This window comes from Triturus cristatus, chromosome 9, assembly GCF_964204655.1.
Source record: "Triturus cristatus chromosome 9, aTriCri1.1, whole genome shotgun sequence".
Classification (NCBI taxonomy): Eukaryota; Metazoa; Chordata; class Amphibia; order Caudata; family Salamandridae; genus Triturus; species Triturus cristatus.
Window position 1 is genome coordinate 702,312,468 of NC_140592.1, and position 23,575 is coordinate 702,336,042.

The following is a 23,575-nucleotide window of genomic DNA, read 5'->3' on the forward strand; positions in this document are numbered from 1 at the left end:
GCACAGGACCTGCACATGTGTGGGAATTGTTTGTGTCCTGCGAGTAGGGTGCTCCAAGTGGGGTTTCAGCTCCTCAATCAGGTCCATTATGGTCTGTGGGTGCAGTCTGTACTTGTCATAGATCTCCTCTTCAGTGTTCTGTAACAGGGTGATGCGCAGCCTGAAGATACGTTCCTGTCTCATTCTCCTGTGTGCAAGGGCCCGAATACGCAGCCTCCTGGCTATCACGTACATAGCAGCCATTGTGGGTGTGTTTGTTGCATTGTGGGCTGGTTTTTGTACCTTGCACCAGTTTACCACCTGCAAGCAATTGGTGTTAATAGCGATTTCTTAATTAGCGAATTTCGTGAAATCGCAATTTGCGATTTTTTGATACATGTGTTTGCGATTTCTTAGCTAGCGATTTCTTGTTAGCGATATTCGCAACGCTAAGGAATCGCAAATTAGGTATTCGCTAGGAAATTCGCAGTTTTCTTGTTTCGCAGCCTAAGAAATCGCTAATTTAGCGATTTCTTATTTTTCAGTTTGGAAGTGTGTCATACATATGAAATAGCGAAAAATCAGTCGCAAACGCTGTTTTTTGCGAATCGCAGCGTTTGCGACTAATTTTTGCTTTCATACATATGCCCCCTGGTCTGTAGACACTGTCTGAGCATCGGTGCAGCTGTATTCATGTGGGAGGCAGGGCAACCTTGGGCTTTAGGACTAATTTGACTTAAAATGGATGTTATTCCAGCGCCTTCTCATTCCGGGCCTTTACCATTGGACTAGGCTACCTTTATCTATTCGAGCATGTACGGACTTCACTACATTTAAAAAAACTCTTGAAAACCTGGCTTTTCTATCAGTAGTCGAATCTCTCTCTACGCCCATATTGCAACGGCGCCTAAAGATCCCTATAGGGATGTTGTGCGCCTAACAAATGTAACTAATAATTAATACATATATTATTCCTTGTCTCCGACAGAGACATAGGAGAATCTCAATTTGGTCACAGGATTACATTTTTTTTTTTTTGCATATTTATATAGCGCGAACTCGACCCAAAGGTATTGGAGCGCTTTACATGAGCACCGTAATTACATTACACATTCAGGCACGGGGAGATTAAGTGATTTGCCCAGAATCACAGGATGTGGACGCAACCTCGAGGCTCAAACCCTGGTCTCCAGCACCAAAGTCGGCAGCGTAGCCGACGGACCACACACATGTTCAACACAATATAACATAAATTGTCTGGGTTGCTGCAGGTGGTGGGCAGTGACACTTGGGGACCAGGCCCCATTTTTCATCTTCAGACTTTGGCCCAGAAAATTGAGAAAGAAGGAGAAAAAGAAATATGGAGAAACAGTGACAAAGGGGGAAAAAGCAGGAAAAGAAAGGGGAAAAAAACAAGCGTGTGATAATGAGATAGAAAGTGTGCGGTGGTGGAAGAAAGAGACATAAGGTGGAATCAAAACTAGGCTAACTTCATAGATGGCTACTCCTGCACTTGTCAGGCAGAAAAGGCTTTGAGTCTGTTCACATTTTTTTCACTCCTGAAGCTGTACACTTGTGGCTGTCTTTTGGAAGTAAGCAGACCTGACAAATGTTGCATGCACTCAACAATATTCTACCTGCAAATTTATCACATATCACCACCCCTAAATATCACCCACCCTCTAAAGCCCCCTCCCACCGTTAATACTCCACGCCTTAATTTGTTTATCTAAGAACGCTGGTTTGCTAGTATTTGTCCTTGAATCTCTACCATCTTCTGTTCCTCCTACCCACACTAGGCCCAGGCTACCTCCTATTCCACCTCTTAGATTAAATATTTTCCAATACTTTAGGGAGAAACGCAAGTCGCTGCACTCCCTGTAGCACAGGTGGGGCCCCAGCTCTTTAGGGCCCCCAAATCCTTCAGGGCAGCCCCATTCCGCCCAATGCCATTTTACACCTGTGAGATTTGGGAGACTCAAAGGCCCTCTTCACATTCTGCAGGGGAGCCGCATCATTGTACGTTACGGCACTGCCATACTTCTCATTTCATTTCCTCCTCTCCCCAGACTCATGCCGAGCTCCGCCTGCCTCTCGTGACTACACCACATATACAAGTCCATTCAAGGCGCTCCTGCCCTGCCTTCTTCCAACCACACTCCCTAACCTGAGCCATGGTGGGAGGTTGGGTCTTCATTGCCCTTCCCAAATACCCCACATGGAGGGGGAGGGCGGGTTCCTCCCTCCCACCCTGGGCTGGCCCCTCCTTCCACACTTGACCCTCTTTTCACCTGGATCAGACTGCAGAGCCCATCTACAGATCTGTCAGGCTCTGCTGTGTGCTCCCTTCCACCAACGTTCAGTAAAGCTTAATCTCCAGCTAACTTACCCTTTTTGTACACATTTTAATATTTTGGTGGAAAACAATGTCCTGTTCTCTTGAAGCCTCAAAGCAGATTGGGCTCTGGCTCTCACTCTTTTCAGGTCACGTTGTGCTATGTTAAAGGCATTTATTATGAGCTCTATCACCAAAGGCCTCTAAGCACATGACTAGGTAAAACCTTAAGCCTCAAATGGCGGAAATACCAGGTCTTAAAATGTTTCAGGAAACACAGGAAGAGCAGCAGCAACCTTGAGGATACAGGAATAGAGTTCCACAGTTTAGCTGCTGCCACTGAAAAGAATCGACCTTTCAGTCCTTGCCTTTTATATATGGGAACCATGAGAGAGTTTGTCAAAGATGACCTCGGCATTCTGCAGGGGGTATATCTCTGCAAATAACTGCTGATAAATATAGGGGAATTAAGATGCAAGGCCTTGAGAATAATGCAACGTGCCTTAAATTGTATACACTGTCATATCAGAAGCCAATGTCGTTTACGGCACGACAGCAAAAATTTGCCACACCATAGTTTTCCCTACATCCTGAAGTTTTTGCAAGAGATGTGTTGGTAACTCCAAGTACTAAGAGCTTGCATACTCTAAACTTGACCCAATAAGGGCTCCGGCTGCTGTCAATCGATAACAGAAAATTCTTGCTTAGAATGTTCAAATGCAGACGGATATCACTGATTCAATCTGGGCTGATAAAGTCCACTGAGAATCAATCGTGCCACCCAGACTCTTGACTGTTACTGAGGGGGTAGGCGTTTTTTCCAATTTCTGCAGGCCAGTAAGCATCTAGCCACAGATCTTACCGACTATTCATAGCTAAAATCTTTTTCTTATCAGTGTTGATTTCAAGCTGTTGCTTCACCTTGGTATTCCAAATGAATCACATGGTCTGTCAGAGCTCCAGTTGAGAGGGAAGGTTGTTTTCTAGACACACTAATAACTGAGTGTATCAGTATTTACTAGGCGTGGTAATTGTTACCCATTTATCTGTAACTTGGAATGCATCTCTTCCTGTTTTGCTGCAGCCTATCTTCTCTGGGTAGCAGGCCTTTGCACTCTTCCTCTAGCTTGTCTTATCTTGACCTTGAACCGCCTTGATTTTATCTTTTTTTTTTTATTAAATAATTTTTATTGAAGAAAAAGAACACAGAAATACAAATATAATATTTCGTTCAGATGAAGATATGAGTATGCAGTTATACAGCAACAACTTTTGAAAATAAATGGACTAAAGAAGTGAGAACAGAAGACTGCATGAACTTGTACTGATATTATTAAAAAAATAACTAATAAATAGCACAAAATAGTTAAAAAACTGAACTTGGGACTAAAATACTATGTACCTATGATGATAGGGGAAAGAATACTATATTTAGAAGATTTTATTATAAAAAGAAAGAGGGGAAAGAATACGAGAAAGAGAGGGAAAAAAGGAGGGAAGATAGAGAGAAGAAAAGAAAGAAAGAAAAAGAAAAGAAGGAGAAGGTATTGATTATAAAGGAGGCACTTATGGAGAAGATGAGTTCGATGATAAATTCGATGATAAATAAGTAGTTTGATTTCAAATGATATTGTATCGCTTTGACCGGAACGTATCCATTAAATCCTGTTCAGACAGATTTTAATTCCCTTGTGCCTACAGCGTGCACACTCTTCTAGATAGACTGAAGGCATTGTTTACATTGTAATCCTTCTGAACCTGGATTGTTCTCATATATTCAATTTTCCTCTGCATTGTTATAACTAATGAATGTAAACCAATGACATTTCATGTGTAATCTGCACATTTTACCCTTTGATTGTACCGCCATATTGTCTGATTGTATGCCTTTTATCTTAAATTAATAAAATGCTTTGAAATGTAACAAAATAAACAATAAATTACTGAGTTGATATTTGCTTTAATTTGATGCTGTTTTATTGTAAGAAATGGTATTATTGTTTGGGGTGGCTTACTATCCCACCACTAAGTTAAAATGCAGCATAATAAAAATTCCATACCGAATCAGAAAAGTAGAGTGAAATGTAATAAAGAAAATGACACCATGATGACAATAATCCATTAGGAGAACCCAGAGATATGATTTTTAAAAAGGTTTTAAGTAGGAACAGAGACCAGAAGTATAAAGTGCCAAAGATAGTCAATGATTGTCGTAGTCCGGGTCCTAGGCTCAAATGGGTGTTTTGCACACTGATCACTGCTTGTTTTTGCCTTTAATATTCCGCCCATTTTCCCCAAACAACACTTGCAGGCTTCTCCTGACAAAACATGCCCAGACACAATTGTTGGTGAGTGGTAATTACTATTTTCGGTAATTACTGCACAAGTCATAATTTCGATTTGTGTGCAAATCCCACTTTATGCACTTACAGGTATCGCCTCAGAATCAAGGGCATAGCAGTATTCCTCTTAGTAGCTCCAGCAACAGCATGCAGTAGGAGAACAATGTGCCCTCTCGTTTCTGCCGATACAATTTTCCTCATGCTATTCAGCGACAAATTAAAAATATGTGCCAGATTTAGGAATTGGCAGATGATTTTCCCGTCACAAATGTGACGGACATCCTGTACACCTTTTGCACGTACCATAGGCTATAATGCACTTGTAATATGGCAGGCGGGATATCTGTCAATTTTGTGCCACAGAAATCCTTTGGGAAACTCTAAATCAGGCCTTATATCTGAAGCAATACAAATGTCATATTTATTTCTTAAGAATAAAAAACAGCACAGAAACCTAAATTTAATAAGTCATGGGTTTTCAATACAAATGTCCCTAAATAGCAGGGCAGCAATGCTTGAAAAATGTTGCCATTTTGTTTTGCTTCCTATTCAGATGTGAATGATTATTTTAAAAAATACCCAGGGGGGCGTGGCCAAGATGGCGGAGCGGTAGGACGCGTCTTCTCCTGCTCCTGCCCGCCGTCCACCCGGAGTGGCACCGCGCGGCCCGTGAGGCGTGCAAATCGCTCACCTAGACTTGGGCCCTGGGCCGGTGGGGAGCCTCCGGCGCTCAGGAGACGGACAGAGGGCCAGAGACCCGGCGGCGCCGAGCGGAGCTAGCACCGGCCTCCCCGGCGTTGGGAGGCCTCAGCATAGCGGTGGGCCCTGCTGGGCGGAGCCGAGGCCAGCGTCGGAGCTCGCGGCTGCGGCTCTACCTCTCGGCGGGGCTGCCCGTGGGGGCCCCAGCAGCGCGGGCGCCTGTGGCGTGCTGCCCGGCCCGGGGATCGCCGGACTGTGCGGCGAAGCACTCAGCCGGCCTGCGGTGACAGCGGAGACCGCTGGATGGAGGAGGGGCGCACTGGCCCAAACGAAAGCGGAGGTGAGCGCGCCTACTGCGCCAGACCCTCGGACCCTTGAAAGGGCTCCCCTGATGCTACGAGACGACGGCTTTGGGGTCTGAGGAGGCTCTGGGAGCGGCGCAGGCTCAGCGCGACTGCCGAGATCAAAGCGAGGAGACCGGGACCGGAGGAGCGGCGAGACCGGCCCTGCAACGTGGTGCTGGCAGCGCAGCGGAGGTGGCGACCGTTGGAGCCTGGGTGAGCTGGGGCCACGGCGCGGGGACGCATCGGCTGCAGGAGAGCGGAAACCACGGGAGGGGGGAGGGGAGACTGAGAGGCCAGGCTGGTGGCGCCGGCTGCGACGAGCACACCCGGCAGGAGACACAGTCGGGGCAGGGCTCGGACAGAGGAGGCCACCGGGGTGCGGCGCCCCGGGACTCGCCGGACGGGGGTGCCCCGTGCTCACGTGCGCCTTAATGCCCAGAGGATCGGCCGCTGCAGCCAAGCGGCGGGGTGAAGCGGCCTCATAGTGGAGGGGGACTTTCTGGGACACTGTGGTGGATTGCACTCCGCGACCGGCCTGGCGCTGGACTTGGCTGAGGTGGGTCCCGCTGCTGGGGGTCTGCGCGCGTGGCTGGTCAGCCCCTGGGGGCGCCCCGGCGGGGACCCCCCCCGCGCGCTCCTCCTGACGATGGCTTGGATTGTGTACCCCGGAGAGGCGACGGAGGAGGGGAGCACGTCCAAGACCCGACCCCCCAAGGGGAAGCCTACGAAGGACATTTTCGGCCGGCCTCAGTCGCCCGCAACGATGGCCGGCGCGACACCTGCCGTTGCGCCTGCCGGGCTTCCCTCAGGCTCCGGAGAGGAGCCCATCACGAAGGCATTTTTGGAGTCCCTGTTCCTCACCCTACGCGAAGATATCCAATCTGTGAAAGCAGAATTTGCGGCTGAGCTCAAGGACCTACGCAAAGATGTAGATGGCGTGGGAGAACGTGTGGCCACCCTTGAGGAGAAAAGCGACGTGGCAGTAAACGACACATCTCTGCTTCAACAGGAAGTCCTTAGATTGCGGGATCAGAACATGGACATTCAACTGCATCTGGAGGACCTCGAAAACCGGTCCCGAAGACACAATATCAGAATTAGGGGGGTCAAGACCACGGACGACACCAGGGATCTGCTGGCTTTCACCGCGGCCCTCTTCCGGCACGTCCTGGAGAGCGGCCCGGACACTGACGTAGTCCTCGACAGAGCTCATAGGGTGGGCCCCCCGCGGGGCGCCAACGCCCCACCGGCGGATATCTTGGTGTGTGTACAGGACTTTAAAACCAAGGAGTTGATTCTGGCCAAGGCCCGAACCCTTCATCCCATTTCCTTCCAGGGCCATGCCCCCGTCCTCTATCAGGACCTGGCCTTGATCACCCTCCAGAGGCGCCGGCAGTTCCGCCCCGTCACGGAGCACCTCCGACAGCGGGGGATCACGTACTCATGGGGGCACCCCTTCCGCCTCATATTTCGTCACGAAGGGAAGCTCCACCAGATGCGCTCCCTGATGGAGGCGTGTCGACTGCTGGGCCTGGCATCGCCGGAAGATGCGGATGGCGACGGTGGGGAGGCGTCGGGCCCAGAGCTTCCTTCATCCGGTTGGCAGAGACAGTCTAGACGGCGGCGTTCCCGCAGGCCGGACCATTCGGAGATCATACTGAGTCAGCGGGCGGCGCTGACCGCTGCGACGGAGGCGCTTGCTGGAAGCGACCACACGGCCACGAGTAGCTAGAGTGCGCCTTCGGCGAGAGCTCCTGTTCAGCTTCTGTGCTGGTGCTGGGTGGGCGGCGGGGGGGAGTGTGCTCCTCCAGAGGCTACGAGATGGACCCCTGTTCACTGACTGACCAGTTGTCCTGGGACAACGGACTAGATCTCTTGTTGCATTTTGGTTGTTGGTTCTTTAGGTTGTTGGGGAGGATTCTCCCTCTTAATTTTGTTGGGGTTGAGTTGGGAACTGCTACGCTCGTCCGTCCTCCTCCCCTCCATAGCCGGGTGTCCTTCCAGTCCTACGCGGTATCCTAGATGTCTCGGTGTTGTAATCCAGCTTAGGCGCTGCGCACTACGCTTTGGAGTGCCTCCCCCTCACACATCGAATGCCCCAGAAACCACTTAACATCCTGACCCTTAATGTGCGGGGTCTTAACAATCCGATTAAGCGCAGGGCGGTCCTTTCTTTACTGGAACACTCAGCCGCAGACATATGCCTCTTACAGGAAACACACCTCACCCCCAAAGATCACCACAGAATGAAATCGCGCGCCTTCCCCACACAACTCTTTTCCTCGCACCCCACTAAAACAGCCGGAGTAGCTATCCTAGTGTCTCGCTCTTTTCCGGGTAGGGTCCTGCAGAAGGAGGCTGAGATAAGGGGCAGACTACTTACATATCAGTTCCTGGTTGCGGGGATCTCCCTCATAGTTGGTTCGGTTTATGCCCCTAATGAAGGTCAGGATTCATTCCTCCACACTGCTCTCACTGAGGCCACAGCTAACACAGAACGACGTCTGCTGCTGGGGGGGGATCTGAATTTAGTTTTCGACAACATATGCGATCGATCGGCGCAGCGTACGTCCCAGGTGGGAGCTCTCTCCCGGTCGGGAAGGGCCCGCCTCGACGAGTTGGGGCTGGTGGACCTCTGGCGCCATTTTCACCCCCGCAGCCGAGCATACACACATTTTTCGGGAGCACACAAAACATATGCCAGGCTTGAGTATTTCCTTAGCTCCCTCCCGTTGCAGGCGCTCGCGACGGGCGCCGAGATCCTCACTGCGTCCCTTTCAGATCACTCCCCGGTGGTGGCCACCCTCCAGCTCCCCCGGGCCCAGCCGCCGGTGCGGCACTGGCGACTCCGCGACTCGCTACTTCACCGTGCGGCTACGGTCGAGCAAATCAAGAAGGCTATAGCCAACTACCTCACCCTTAACGCGAACCAGGACACGTCTCTGGCGACGCAATGGACGGCCCTTAAAGCCGTCCTACGAGGAGAATTCATAGCTATCTCGACGGCCAGTAATAGGGAACGCAGCCGCAAACGGGCAGAGCTCACCCAGAGGGTGGCGGAGTTGGAGCAGATGCACCAGCGAACGGGTGCAGCCAGAGCCTGGCGGCGATTGTGTGTGGAACGAAAGCAACTAGCGGCATTGGACCAGGACCGAGCCGAATACGCGGCCCTGCGGCTGCGCCAATCCTTCTACGTTGGCGGTGATAAATGCGGCCGTTTACTGGCCCACAGGTTGCGGGCGGCCAGACAGCAACAGGGAGTGCGGTCCATCCGCCGTGGTCCGGGGGGCGATCTCACGTCGGAGGATGGGGAAATTGCGGAGGCTTTCCGGGACTTTTATGCGACTCTATATGCAGGCGACTCCTTGGACCCGTCCCTCTGCTCTGCCTACCTAGATGCAGCGCAGTTACCGGCGCTTACCCCGGAGCAGGCTGGCCACCTTGATGGCGATATCGGGACGGAGGAGGTCATAGCGGCAATCTCGCGCCTAAAATTAGGCAAATCGCCTGGTCCGGATGGGTATTCGGCAGCCTTTTACAAAACCTTCTGCGCTCAGGTGGCTCCCTTGTTGAGAGACCTGTTTAACACCTTCTCCCAGGATGGCGCCATCCCGGCGGAGATGTTGGAGGCATCGGTTGTGGTCATTCCTAAGCCTGGGAAGGACGCGACAGTGTGTGGTGCATACAGGCCGATCTCCCTGCTCAACATTGACCTTAAACTATATACGAGTATCCTCGCAACGCGACTGGGTCCATACATGCCCCAGCTCGTGGAACCGGATCAGGCAGGGTTCATACCGCAGAGACAGACGAGTGACAATACCAAGAGGGTCCTCCACCTCATTGAAAAAGCGTCGCGCACGGACGGAGAATACATGTTATTGGCCATAGACGCCGAGAAGGCCTTCGACAGGGTGGCATGGCCATATCTTGAACAGGTACTGCGGAGGTTCGGCATGGGGGAGAAACTGCGCACGCGGATTCTGAACTGTTACCGGCTGCCCATGGCCTCGGTCAAGGTAAATGGCCAGACCTCCTCCCGGTTTCCCATTGGCAAGGGCACGAGGCAGGGATGTCCCCTTTCCCCCTCCTCTTTGCGTTATATATGGAACCGCTAGCCCACCGGGTCAGGCACCACCCCCTTGTAAAGGGCATTAAATTTGGCGGGGATATACACACCATCAGCCTCTATGCCGACGATATTCTTTTATCTCTCACCGATCCGGTCCAGTCGCTTCGAGCGCTCTTTATTGAACTTCATAGTTTTGGACAGGCGTCCGGTTTTAAAATTAACATGGGGAAATCGACGGCGCTTAATATCTCCCTTACCCAACACACGCTTGCTAGACTACAGGAGGAGCACCCGATACAGTGGGCGGACTCCACGGTCCCCTACCTGGGAGTGCTGTTGGGCCCTACCATTCGAGACACAGTTACCGCTAATTATGATCGGCTCCGCGCGCACATCCGCGGGGAATTGGGACAATGGAAGCATCATACTCTTTCTTGGCTGGGCAGAATCGCGGCCACCAAAATGACCATTCTCCCCCAGATCCTATATCTTTTTCAGACGCTTCCTCTTCGCCCACCGGCTGGCTGGATCCAGCAGACACAGGCAGATCTGGCGCAATTCATTTGGCAGGGCCGTAAACCCAGATTTAAGCATGCCATAGCAATATTACCGCCCGACCGGGGAGGAGTGGGGGTCCCAGATTTGCAGCTTTATTTCTACGCCACTCAGCTCCGTTACCTGGTGGAGTGGAGCCGGTTGGAGTCTGAGAAGCATTGGTTGTTCCAAGACCAAGCGGTTGCGGCCACGACCCTGCAGGGGATTCCATTCCTACGTAAAGCGCACAGACCACCCAATCTATATGCTTCTCATATCACAGGTGCGACTTTGGAGGCGTGGGACCGCACCGCTGTCACGCATGCTCTGACGACCTTTCCCTCCCCTTTGACGCCACTCTTTAACAACCCCGACTTCCGACCACGTTTGTCAATCAAGGCCTTCGCACAATGGCGGCCTTCTCCGTGTCGATGCCTCGGACATATGTTCGACGAGGAGGGCATTCTCCCCTTCCCACAGGTTCGTACGGACTATGGCCTCCCTGAGACCGAGAGGCTTCCTTACCTCCAGCTCAGACACTGGGTCCTGCAACCCCAGGTGAAGTCCGGTGCCCAGCGCTCCCTCACCGCTTTTGAGAAATGGCTTATCACTAGATCATCTGATAAAAAACTTATTTCTGATCTTTATAAGCATCTCCTAATCTCTACCACACACACGTATAATGCGGGCCGGACACGCTGGGAACGCGAGATTGGCAGATCTCTCACCCACAAGGAGTGGGACGACATATATTACAGAGCCCGGCACTCAGGGCACCACGCAGGCCTTACCGAGACGATGACCAAGGTAGTCACCTATTGGTATTACACGCCGGAGCGCCTTCATCGTTTTGACCCCCGCCAGAGTGCTTTCTGTTGGAGGGGCTGTGGGGAGGTGGGTACGTTGGAGCATTTACTGTGGAGTTGTCCACATATTCGGCCGTACTGGGCCCAAATCCTGGATGACATAGATACTCATTTGGACACACAGCTTCCCCGCTTCCCTGCCTATATACTGTTGGGCTTACCGAACCCACTGATGTACCCTCTTAAGTCCCGACGGGGGCGCCTGATCGCTATAGCCTTGGGGGCGGCCACACAGAACATACTGGCGCACTGGCGCTCTCCCTCACCCCCATCCGGCTTGGGTTGGCTGAATAGATTGTGGATGGTGCTGGGGATGGAAAAGCTTACTCTCACTCTTGCAGGCAGGGGCTCTGAATTCCCAGAGCTCTGGCGTCCCTTCCTCACGCTCCTCAGAACTGAATTCAGGGAATTAACCTGCCCTCGATATCTCGGACTGCTGCGGCTGGAAGATACTCAGATACCGCAGAAGGCCCTCCCAGGCAGTTCTGCTAGGCGGAGATGATCCATTGTGGGTACAGGCACTCCCCTTCCTTAGTGTGGTGTATAGGGGATGGACGAGACGGGGTGGGGGCGGAGGGGGGACATGTTTCGGGGGGGGTTTTGAATGTTGTTTTGTTACTTTTCATATTTTATTTTTTCCTTTGTCTTTCACCGAGACCTCGCTCCATGCTTTACCCTGGTAATGTGACTAATAGCGGCACTTGTGTCTGATCCATATTGTACTCAGGAGTCGAGATTTGATTTTCTTTTATGTTATATGTGAGAAATTAATAAAGAGAGTTAAACCATAAAAAATACCCAGTGTGCAAAGTGGCAAAAAAGTGATTCAAACAAACCTTTGTCGCCCATATGCCAGACATCTGTTTAACCAACTGTTTTGGCTTGTAAGCCTGCAAGTCTTTCAACGGTTTCTTTTTGTCTGCTTTTTATTAAGTTAGATGCTTGTAAAAATATATTAATACATAACATTCCCCTCTCTTCTTAAAAGGCTAACATTTATGAAATGGTAAATGGCGAGACGTCCAAAACACTGTCTTAAAATGCATTCATTTAGCATTGGATGGCCAGACCAAAGTTTGATATTTTGGAGGCTCCCTAGGGAGGATTCATTAATTCCTACAACCAGGAAGAAAGATAGGCTACGGGCCAGATGTACCCAACCGGTCAGAGTTTGCAAACTTTCCAATTTGCAATTTCAGGATGTTTGCCACTGCTTCATTGCTATTTCGAATCTACTAATCTCATTTTGGAAGTCAGTAAAGTTTTAAACCCTCTTAAATTAGGATTCTGAATGGATACTGAATTGGAATTTGAAAGGGGTGTGTTGTAGGCATCACTTCCAAACCGTGTTTTGCAATCATATGTATCAGTGGCTTGCGGGCAAAATTCTGATCCCAAACCAATGAAAAGTTACAGATTCCCAATTTGGGATGGTAACTCATTTGCCAAGGGGAAGGTGGACCCCTTCCCCTTTGCAAATTGATGAGGCAGCTTCAGACGGCGTTGGCAGTGGCACAGGAGACTACTGCCAGCTCTCACTGAAGTTTTTCAAAAAGGGAAACTTTTTACTTAAAAACAGACCCGTTTCTCTTAATGAAATTGGGCTGCGTTCAGAAGAAAGTGCTTTTGTTTTTAAAAAGCAATCACAGGAATGGTAGTTTGCTGACCTTTGCAGGCCACCATCCTTGTGATTGTAGGCAAAAGTAGTGAGTGGCGCAAATTGCGACCCACTTAATTAGTATTTAATAGGCAGGAGGGTCTGCTATCCACTACAATTTGGCATTTTACAAACTGACCTATTAGAACATAGGATGGATTCCAAAAAGGATACTGGCTAAAAAACAGAAGAGTCATAATTTGTGACCACTTTTTGCAGCTAGTATTTTAGTTCATCTGGCCCTATGTTCGAAAGCAAAATACCTTTAATTTCCAAAGAGAACCCTCAATGCTTCACCACGAGATCCTCAGTAATTAGAAGATTAGATACTAAAGCTGATGTTTTAGATCCTGGTAGTTGCTCCCTCCCAATTACCTGGTATAATGAGTGTTCGAGCCCCAATGGGCCATAACAGTCGTGATCCAGATTCAATGGTCCTGCGTGCGGTTCCAGCTTACGGGGTCGTTTGCCCCACACATTCTTCTCCAGCTTGCAGCTGGAGGCAGATGTGCGTAGAAAAACTGTTGAATTTACCATGTGTGCCCTAGCCCGTGGTAAAATGTGTAATCAGGCAGTCGTTATAGTACGGGAATACCACTTCACCGAATTCGTAAAGGGCCACTTAAGGTTACCACCACAATTTCAGTCTCACTACCCCAATACTTATAAGCTTTGGATTAATTCACAAAGAAGGTTAGTAACTCTGCACCCATAGTAGTACACAAAGATGTGCAGATTTGTTAATTTTGAGGCTTCACAAACATTACTAGTGGTATAACAGGAAAGCTGCACCAGGTGCAGGTTTTCGGGTGCACTATAGGGAATGTTCTGTGACATATTCCTAGAGCTTCCATTGCCCCAGTGTTGAACTGTAGACAATGTGCAATAAATTGTATTCAAGAGATGTCTAATCTCTGGCTAACAACTAGGAGTGAAGCCTGAATGTTCCTTTAGTGACTTTAAACAACTGCTGTCCAGCAGTAGCAGCTACTACCTTTCCCCGCCGAAGTAATGGCGAAGAAGATCAACAAAAAACTCTCCAGACACCTCGAGCTTCACCAACGACTGGACAGCACGCAATCAGGCTTCCGCAGCAACCACAGCACAGAATCTGGCATCATTGCAGTCACCAATGACATCCGTACCATCATCAACCATGGAGACACCGCAGCACTTATCCTGCTCGATCTCATTGCACTTTCGACACCATCTCTCACTACACCCTCATTCCAGGCTACACCACACCGGAATACAAGGACCAGCTGTAAAGTGGATAGCCTCTTTTCTTACAGGCAGAGCACAGAGAGTCAGGCTCTCATCACACACCTCAGAACCTAAGAAACTCATCTGCTGAGTCCCACAAGGATCATCATTTCACCCAACACTTTACGACATCTACATGGCAGTGGCATCCCTCGCAGGCATCATCAGAGCCCACATATTCGACATCATATCCTACCCCGATTACATGCAGCTCATCCTATCCCTGACAGACAATGCCAACACTACCAGAAACAACTTAATACACTGCATGACCAGTGTGGCAAACCATATGAAACAGAACTGCCTTAAGCTCAACACAGACAAAATGGAAGTACTGATCTTCAGAAACAAGAGCTCACCCTGGAACTCCTCCTGGTGGCCAGCAGAACTCGGACCCATGCCAATCCCATTGGAACAAGCCAGAAACCTAGGACTCATCCTGGACAATAAACCCACAATGGCACCACAAGTAAACATTGTCACCACCTCTTGCTTCCTCATTCTATGAATGAGGAGTGTCATGCATAACAAAACAGTGACTGCACGCCCCCTGCTTTATTACACATTTGTTCCCATGAGCTACATAAGTCTGGTGAAGGGTTCCTGATGATCTATGGGTGCATTGATAATTTGTAAAAGAATGAATGCTGGTGCCCAAGGTCGTGCTCTGAAGCCTGCGGCTTGTGCAATTAATTGTTAGTGCGCCGAATGACATTGCTGCATAATCTTCAATCCATTTTATACCTCTTTAATCAACTACCAGGCACCCCCTCTTCCTTTATCTCACTCTTGCAGGTTCCTTATTTTTATGGTGCTCTCTACTGATGAAGGAATTAATCCAGAAATATGTGTCTAGAGTTACACAGCACAGGCCGCACCAACAAGGGTGAAAATTTCAAGACTACATCTGAAGTAAGCGTTATCATACACTACATTTACCATGATACATTGGGGAAAACTGAGTGCTGGGATGTGAGACAGTGTACTCCCACCCTCCTTCTGTTTGAAAAGGCTCCCTTGAGCTACTGAGCTCACAAGCTTCTGTTGATGCGCCTGCACCCAGTGAGTGGTACAGAGACCTGAGAGGACTTAAGTAACATTTCCAGCACCTCCAAAACGACTTGTTGCTCTCTACTGATAAAGGAATTAATCCAGAAACATGTGTCTAGGGTTAGATAGCACAGGCTGCTCCAGCAAGGGTGAAAAATGAAATACTACCACCCAAGTAAGTGTTATCATGCACTGCATTTACCATGATGCATTGGGGCATATTGAGTGCTGGAATGTGAGGATGTGTGCACCCACCCTCCTTCTCCTTCTTTCTCCCTTTGTGATGGTTTTTCTGTCTTTCGCTTTCTCATTCTTTCTTTCTTTCTTTCTTTCTTTCTTTCTTTCTTTCTTTCTTTCTTTCTTTCTTTCTTTCTTTCTTTCTGTCTTCGTGTGTTTTTCTCCTCTCTTGGGAAATGTCTTATCATATAAAATAAGTGCTGGGCCCCCAAAACTACCTGCTCAAATTAAGCACTGTATGGGAGCACATTACATTTATGCATACATTCATATAGGGCCTTTGCATGTACTGAAAATAATTAGAAATGGGCCTGTGCATGTTACTGGGATGAGTTACAAAAGGGCCTATGCATGTCATGGGAAAGAATGACACTTTAACCGTTACTATACTCCACTGCTCTTCTATTTCATTAGTGATTTGGGACAGGGTCTGCAATGCAGACATGGAACATTCCTGCTAGCTGCTTGTCAGAATACAGAGCCAAAAAGTATCATAGCTAGAATGTCAACTAACAAAATATTGTGAAGGTAAGTATATGTAGATAAGTAGAGGTTTGCTATGCTTGACTGCACATCTTTGTACCTTGAAGCTATATATATATACAGCATGAACTGTAAGACCAGGTACTCCAGATACATGGCTACATTGTACCGTGTAGCTGCTCATCACTGCCATAGGGAGACAGCAAAGTGATCCAGTCACAGATTTCAATACATCCTGCTATGAATGGTATATTCCTGCCATAACCCAACATATCCTACCAAGGGCAAACATTGCTCTGGGAATGAATTTGTGTTTGCAAGTCAATTTGAAACAAATCTACGTGTGGATTGGCATTTAAGTAAAATGAGCTTGTTCACCTATTTGTGCCAGTGCAGGTGGTGAAGCATATTTTGTCTTTTGGCCAGAATGTTATTTTAAAGATATAATGCCCTCTATTGCCAATAACATTACATTCATATAAGCATAAGAAGGGTGTGCATGTGCTTGCGTGTAGTATTGACAGCTTCTTCATTAACACTGGAGGTGCTGTTTTCACTATTGGGAGAGACACTCCAAACCAGTGAAGTGAAACATTTTGAAACAAAAGATGACCATGTAGCACTCGCTGCTTGCTAAAGGACATTCCTGCGTCAGATAGTAAGTAGTATGGACTGATTTATTCTCCTTAGGTTTTAGATAAATTGTTTCTCTCACTCAGGTTATGAGCTCAGCTTGTTTCCCGCAAGGCTGCTCAAAGGCAAGGGAAGGAAGAAGAAAAGCAAGCCCGGGTGTAGATATTGTGTGTCCTTAAATGATTCACCGGTGGCAAAGTGCTCGTGAATCTTAAGTGAGTTCCATTACGCTTGCATATTGTTGTAAAATAATTGTCACACAAAGCAAAGTTAAATCTCTAAAACGCTGGCTCGGCACACCAACTAGTTAATGAGGAGCTGGTCATAATGGGTGGTGGATACACTGCGTGTAGTGGAGATCTGTTCCTGCATCTAGAGGAATTTGCTATTTTGCTAGTGTCATCAAAGTGATGGTATGTGTGTGTCATCTATCAGCAGTTGTGGTTTTGTTTCTGTTGGCTATCTGGAGGGACACCTGTATCATGGTGTCCATGATTGACTGAAATTTGGGGTATGACAGCATTACTCAGATTTAAAGATAATTGTATTGTATTGTAATTGCATTTATATAGCGCTTACTACACCTGATGAGGCGTCAAAGAGCTTTTTCGGTGAGTAGCACGCTACTCCGAAACCTATATAGGATTAGTGGTGACTTAGTATAGTGAAATATGAAAGTAATTTGAGTGGTGGATATGTTAGTCAGTTATTTGGATTGAGAAGGATAGCGGAGGGCTAGATGAGGGAAAAGGTTTGCATTTATATAGCGCTTGCTACCCATGATGAGGTGTGGAAGAGCTTTTTTGGCAAGTAGCACGCTACTCCGGAACCCATAAAGGATTAGTGGTGAATTAGTATAGTGAAATATGAAAGTAATTTGAGTGGTGGATATGTTAGTCAGTTATTGGGATTGAGAAGGATAGAGGAGGGATAGAAGAGAGAAAGGTTTAAATTTATATAGCGCTTGCTACCTCTGATGAGGCGTTGAAATGCTTTTTCGGCGAGTAGCACGTTACTCCGGAAACCATAAAGGATTAGTGGTGAATTTGGATAGTGAAATATGAAATTAATTTGAGAGGTGGACATGTTATTCTGTTATTCAGATTGAAATGATAGTGGACGAATAGAAGAGGGAAGGATTTAAACTTTTTTTGTTTTGTTTGTTTTGGAGCTCATAGCAGTAGGAAGAGGCTTGGGATGAATAAGGGATGTGGAGGGGCAAGAATCAGAGGCAAGGGTTTAGAAAGGCTTGTTTTGGGGAATGGTAATAGTAAAAGAGGTATGAGATGCTGCAAGGAGGGGTAGAGTAGGGAAGAGCCTTAAAAGGGTTCTTTTGGGGATCATGTGTTACCTATGATTTGGAAGAGATGTGCTGCTAAGGCTTGGTGTAGGGACAGGGTGTCCACATACAATTCATTGTGAATTCTGTGAGGTGGTAATTATAGCCAAGTTAGAGTGTTGTGTGGGATGAAATGCTGCTGTGTTGGGTAGAAAAGTGAAAAAAATCTGTTAAGTGTTTTTGACTGTCAATAGTGCATGCAATGAGGTTTGCACAAACTGTATTTGTACATCAGTTCACAAAATAGGATAAACATGCAGCCAACAAACAGATCACATTATTCATAGAGTTCACAGAGGTAAAATGAACATACATTTGGCATACAACTTCACAGTGGTTTACTAAAAGTCCTGAGGCCTCATTTACACTTTAAAGGGAGCTGAAAATCCTCGAATTTGAAGAGAAAGTTTCAAATATCAAATACAATCCACCAGCTGAATTTCCTCTGTAGAAAGGTTAGTATTGTGGAGAACATTCAGCTGGTGGTTTCTACTCCATATAAAGAATTTTCTCCAGAACTTGGAGAATTTTCATTTCAATCCAAAGTCTAAATTAGGCCCTTAGTGTTAAGGAAGAGAGGAGGACTCATGTTCATATGAAAAAATAAACCTTGATGTAAGACCTCAGGTCAACAAGCATTCACTGCTATAAAATAAGAATTAGTACTGCATGGTTAGGAGGAATAATCTTTCTGCACTACAAGTGCTTTGAAACTTGCTCAAGCCATATGAGTATATATGGTACAGGCTTTATGGGCCTGTACGAGACAGTCTCTGTGTCTTTGGTGTCCTCTTGTGTCGCCAGCATGTCACTGCAAATCTTCTCATCTGCACCGCTCCACCTTTCTGAATGTGTTATTCACTTTTGGTGTGTGTTTCTGAGCAGTGGCGGACGGTAATTTGACCAGACAGTAGTTGGTCAGGCCACTCACACACACACATACATAATCAGACTCATCTATCTACATGCACACTCACACAGATTCACAAGCATGCTCACAAAAACCTACCATTCCCAAGCACATACACACGCACACACCCATTCACAGCAGGCACGAACCAATACACATACATACACACATGCACGCAACAAACATAAAAAAGTACTGGGCTGCAGAGGTGATCTCGGGTGGCAATAGGTAAGCCTCTGAGGTTCCTGGAGGGTTGGGACTGCCGCCACTTCTCTCTGGCTGACCCAAGGTCACTCGCCATAGAGTGAGATGGGGTCAGTGAGAGTTGCTTAAAACTGAAGCGCACAGCTCTGAGTCTATTGGTGACACGTCCCCTCATCATGAGGTGAAGGACCTCCAAAGGTTTTCCAGGCTGAGGAGGTCACGCCCCTAAGGCCGTGAAGTCCACAGCATGGCAAAATTTTGCTCAGACTGCCAGGTGCCTGTATATTTAGCACATATACAGTGCCTGATTGCCTGATTTGAACATGAAGAGTGTATTTCAGGCTGACCTTTGCTCAGCCTGACAGACACTCTTCGTGTTTGCAAAAATGTGGGGGTGAGGGTGACGGGCCCCTCTGAACTTAAGGATGGGCTGTGCCTTTCTCTGAGAAACCTCCATGTGTGAGGTATGTACGTGTGAACAGCATGTCTGAAGATGGACAACAGTTGAAGATAAGCCATAAGCCATTAACGTACAGTTTGGCTACAAATCATGTTTTTCATTGAGTGCCATGATGTCTAATCATAATATTTAATGGTCTGTTGTGCGGAAGCATGTTTTGGTATCATGTAGTTGGTAACCAGGGAAAAGGTTAAGCGACAAAAGCATACACACATAAATACAAATATGATGCATTGTAGTAAATGCTGTATAACAATTAAATCAAACAATGACCCCAATGAGGAGGAAGAAAACTTCATGAGGTCTTGTCTGTTCTTTGTTTTTCAAAAACAAACTCTCACTTGTAGAACAAAAATAGCTTACTTGGGGCCATATGTAGATAATTTCTATTTACCGATTCATAAATACCGAATTTTACCGATTCGGTATTTATGAATCGGTAAATAGAATGTAGGTAAACATTCGGTAATCATTACCGAATCGGTAATATTCGGTATTACTGATTCGGTATTTACCGAATCGGTAATAATGCATCCCTTCCAATTCATTCCTATGGGCCTGGAGGCCCATAGGAATGAATGGGAAGCCATTCACTATTACCGATTCGGTAAATACCGAATCGGTAATAGGGGGAGCATATTCATGGGTGGCAGGGTGTCACATTGACACCCTGTTGCACCCCTGAATCGTGCATGTGTGCACATGTGGCGCACATACATGCCCTAAGGGCATGTATGTCTGCCACATGGCACTTTTCAAAAAGCACAAAATTTCTTTTTAAAAGGTATTCGTTATTTACCATCAACTTGTAGTTGGTGGTAAATAACGAATCCAGAAACCAAAAATGCACTCACTTGAGTGCCCCCTACATAGGATTTCAGGATTCGGTAATTTACCGAATCGGTATTTTACTGATTTCTTAAAATTCCCATTCGGTAAATTACCGAATCCTGAAATCCAGCCACCTACATCTCAATTGCCTAAATACCGGTTGGTAACGGGATATTTACCGATTTTCGGCCGTTACCGACCGGTATTTAGGTACCTACATATGGCCCTTAGTGGGGACAAAAAGAAATAGGCTTGGCCAACTCGTACGCCTTAAAATAACTGTCATACAGATAGTTATTTGGAAGGCCGTCTGCCAAGATGTAAATGCGCCTCTAAGATTACTAGCAAACTACTGTCAATTTGTAGGTCAAATGCATGTTTACTTGATAGCTGGAATCATGTGAACTAAGAACCTATTTTCCTTTAGCATTTTTAACTCATCTCATGAACAATGTGCAATATTATTGCACAATGCATACCAGGGGAACAGTGTCTATTCAGATAACCAATAGACACTGAATCACAAGTGCAAGTATTGCATAAATCTAGATGTAGCATTGGCCCTCCAATACACATGGTGTATCCAACATATATCATCGTTTGCACCATATGAACCAGTGAGTAAACCAGGCCAGGGTTACAGAGATTGAAGGCTTTGAATCGGATTTGTGTGATCCATGTGGTTTTGTTTCCCGTGAGCGGTCAAAGCATGATCTAACTCATTTAGGATTCATGCACTATTTCAACAGATCACCATTTAAGGATAAACGAAACGACATGGATACCTGTTGCCCTTTCTTTCGTTTCCTCCTCATTTCTGAATTTGTTGATATCCTGAGTGAGAAAAACTATTGTTTGAAACCTAAGTAGAATAAAACAGTCCAAATTGTCTTATATTCAACTTTGGGATTTTGATTTACCAGCAGAAAGCCATAGCTGCTCTTTTTCGTTTCAAATATTTCACTATGTGTTGGAAATGGCCCTTTTTGCAGGGTCATCCCTAAGCTTTTTGCCTCCCTCCTGGATTTTTCCTAACCTGTTTTTGTTGGCTTTATGACTCTGGGCACTTTACCACTGCTGATCAGTGCTAAAGTGCATATGCTCTCCCTCTGTAAATATGACTATGTGAATTGGTATATCCCGGATTGGCTTATTTGGTTTACCTGTTAGTCCCCAGTAGCGTGGCCCATGTGTGCCCAGGGCTGGTAAACCGAATGCTGCTGGTGGGCCTGCAGCACTGGTTTGTGCCACCCACAGAAGCAGCTTGTAAAGTGTGTCTCAGACCTGCCACTGCAGTGTCTGCGTGCAGTCCAGAACTGCCATCTTGGCTGTGAAGTGCACCCACTTCCCAGCCCCTAATCCTTCCCTTGGCATCATGTCAGCCACCCCTATGGTAGGGTGCATTGTATGTGTAAGGTAGGACATGCTCTGATGTGTGTAGCATGTCCTAGTAGTGAATTACACCCAATTTCGTTTTTCACTACTGTAAGGCTACCTGTTCTCCATAGGCCAGAATGGGAGGTTTTGGCTATTACATTCTATAGTCCTAACTGACCCCGAGAACATGGTAGAAAAACGAATTTAGTATGCCTGAGCTCAGAATATTAAAATACATCTTTTAGTGAAGGTTATTTTTATATTCTGTGTTTGAAACTACCACTTTTAGAGTATAGGTACTTTCTTGCCTAAGCCTTCCAGTTTGCTCTGCTATGATGTGTATTGGCTGTCTGGTTTTGGAGGGACAGGGCAGGCTGAGTCAGACCTGGGTTGAATAGAGCGACCTGCCTTGGTGTGAGGGGAGGGGTAGCTCCTGCACTTGAATAGGACTGTGCCTGGCAAGGTGACTGCTGGCTCCACCTCCCACTGTGCGTCTGAGGCAGACCCCCTCTTTCTGAAAGGAAGGATGCAGCCTGATCAACAAAGTGCTCCAGGGCTGGGCAGAACTGGTTCTGGCTGGGTTCAGAGACTTGGGACCCCTAAGAACAAAGACTTTGGGGGTATAAATATTTGTGCACAAACCCCTACAATTTGTATTGCTCCTGGATAACAAGAAGAACCTCTGTCCGTGTGGTTACAGGAATCTGCAAGAGAAGGACTGTCCTTGTGCCTTGTGTGCTGTTTCTGGGACTGGCCTGCAGCTGTTACTACTGGACTTCAAGAAGAGGAAAGGAACTTTGATTGGACTTTTATTTCTTTTGCTACAGCAACTACCCAAGGGCTAGGAGAGAGCTAGCCTCCTGCTGGAGTCTCAGGCACATCAGACTCCACCATCAGCCTCCTGTTTCCTCCCAGCGAGGATTACTATCTACAGGTGAGGCTCCTGTGTGTTCCAGGACCTCTATTTCTACTGTTGAGGAGAGAGCGCTGAAAATCGTCGCTAACCTCCGTTAGCGAGCCGCTGCAGCTGGTGAGCGTGAGAAAAATCGCCGCTCCGCTGTCGCCGAGCGCTCGCTAACCCCGAAGATCGTCGCAGCACCTGTCTGCGGGCCTGAAAACGCCCGCTATCCGAAGATCGTCGCAGCACCTGTCTGCGGGCCTGAAAACGCCCGCTATCTGAAATCATCGCAACAGGATCATCGCAGCGCGGACGCCGAGCGTTCGCCATTTTCCCCGCATCGAATCCGGGTCGTCGCTCCCTCGCGGAGCGCCCTCTTTGTCAACGCAGCAAGATCGCACACGCAACAGGCTCGGTGCATCATCCTCCCTTCGCGGCAAGGATTTCATCGCATCACCGGCTTAGCGTGAGGAAGTTTGTCGCTTTGTCCTGCCCGCAACCCAGCGCATCATCCTCCCTTGCGGTAAGGATTCAACGCATCGCTGGTTAGCGTGGGGAAATTTAACGCTACAACGCCCTAGCGACATTTTTGTTGCTTTGCTCCAGGAACCAGATACTTTGTGAGTAAAAGGGTCGCAGAGACCCCTGCCTTGAACTAAACATCATTTTGTGAATCCTGAACTATTTTTCCTTGCAGCATTTCTAAAGTAATTATATTTTTATAGTATTGTGGATTTTTACTGTTATTGGTCTTGTGATTAAGTCTATATAAAAATACCTATTTTTCATAACTACTTGAGTGGTGTCCATTTGTAGTGTTCCTCATTATATTACTGTGTATGGTCATAAATGCTTCACACACTGCCTCTGAGATAAGCCTAGCTGCTCGTGCTACGTTACCACAGGGTTGAGCAGGGGTTGTCAAAGGGTGTAGGCTGCTTACTCTGACTTAGGAAGAAGGGTCCCTACTTGGACAGTGGCCAGCCATTGCCAACTAGAGACCCCCATTTCTAACATTGGTGGTCAGCGGTGAGGATCTGGACTTGCATTTATGATTGCATA